Source organism: Bison bison, unplaced genomic scaffold, assembly GCF_000754665.1.
Source record: "Bison bison bison isolate TAMUID 2011002044 unplaced genomic scaffold, Bison_UMD1.0 scf7180017854985, whole genome shotgun sequence".
Lineage (NCBI taxonomy): Eukaryota > Metazoa > Chordata > Mammalia > Artiodactyla > Bovidae > Bison > Bison bison.
The window spans coordinates 10,235-11,801 of NW_011485558.1; the positions used below are offsets into that span (position 1 = coordinate 10,235).

At 37.3% G+C, this 1,567-nt stretch overlaps 1 protein-coding gene across 1 annotated transcript in view; it reads left to right on the plus strand.

Moving 5' to 3' along the window:
- The window catches only part of ZNF711 (zinc finger protein 711), a gene marked incomplete at its 3' end in the record, with an annotated part of 10,466 nt that overhangs the window by 5,618 nt on the left and 3,281 nt on the right, over positions 1–1,567 (plus strand). The gene's annotated exons all lie outside the window — the stretch shown is intronic.

Consider the following 1,567-nt stretch of genomic DNA (forward strand, 5'->3'; position numbering starts at 1 on the left):
GAGGATCTTGCTGTGATTTATATTCGAGAGTGTACTTGCTATGTTTTCCTCTAAGAGTTTTATAGTTTCTTGCCTTACCTTTTAAGTCTTTAATCCATTTTGAGTTTATTTTTGTGTGTGGTGTTAGGAAATATTGTAGTTTCATTCCAAGTAGCTGTCCAGTTTTCCCAGCACCACTTATTAAAGACACTATCCTTTCTCCATTGAATATTCTTGCCTCCTTTGTCAAAGACAAGGTGCCCATAGGTGCATGGGTTTATCTCTGGACTTTCTATCTTGTTCCATTGGTCTATATTTCTGTTTTTGTGCCAGTACCATACTATCTTGATGACTGTAGGTTTGTAGTATAGTCTGAAGTCAGGAAGGTTGATTCCTCCAGCTGTTTTTCTTTTTCAATATTGCTTTGGCTATTTGGGGTCTTTTGTGCTTCCATGCAAATTGTGAAATTGTTTGTTCTGGTTTTGTGAAAAATATATTGGTAGTTTGATAGGGATTACATGGAATCTGTAGATTACTTAGGGTAATATAATCATTTTCACATTGTATCTCTCCATCTGTTTGTGTCATCTTCGATTAATAGTTTTCTGCATACAGGTCTTTTGTCTCTTTAGGCAGATCTATTCCTAAGTATTTTATTCTTTTTGTTATAGTGGTGAATGGGCTTGTTTCATTAATTTCTCCTGATTTTTCATGTTAGTACATAGGAATACAAGGGATTTTTGTGTATTTTATATCCTGCAACTTTATTATATTCATTGGTTAATTCTAGTATTTTCTGGTGACATCTTTAGGGTTTTCTATGTATAATATCATGTCATCAGCAAGCAGTGAGAGTTTTACTTCTTTTCCAATCTAGATTCCTTTTATTTCTTCTCTGGTTGCTGTGGCTAGGTCGTCCAAAACTATGTTGAATAACAGTGGCAAGAGTAGGCACCCTTGTCTTGTTCCTGGTCTTAGAGGAAATGCTTTCAGTTTTTCACCGCTGAGATTAATGTTTGCTGTGGGTTTGTCATGTATGGCCTTTATCATATTGAGGTATGATCCTTCTTTACCTACTTTCTAGAGAGTTTTTATCATAAATGGGTGATTTTTGTGAAAAGCTTTCTCTGTATCTATTGAGAGATGATTATATGATTTTATCTTTCAATTTATTAATAATATATATCACATTGATTTGGGTATATTGAAGAATCCTTGCATCCCTGGGATCAAGCCCACTTGATCGTGATGTATGATCCTTTTAAAATGTTTTTGGATTCTGATTGCTAGAATTTTGTTGAGGATTTTTGCATCTATGTTCATCAGTGACATGCTTAGTCACTCAGTTGTGTCTGACTCTTTGCAAACCCTTGGATTGTACCCACCAGGCTCCTCTGCAATGGGGATTCTCCAGGCAAGAATACTGGAGTATGTTGCCATGCCCTCTTCCAGTGGATGTTCCCTACCCAGGGATTGAACTGAGGTCTCCCACATTGCAGGAAGATTCTTTACCATCTAAGCCACCAGGGAAGCCCAAGAACACTGGAGTGGGTAGCCTATCCCTTCTCCAGGGGATGTTCCCAGCCCA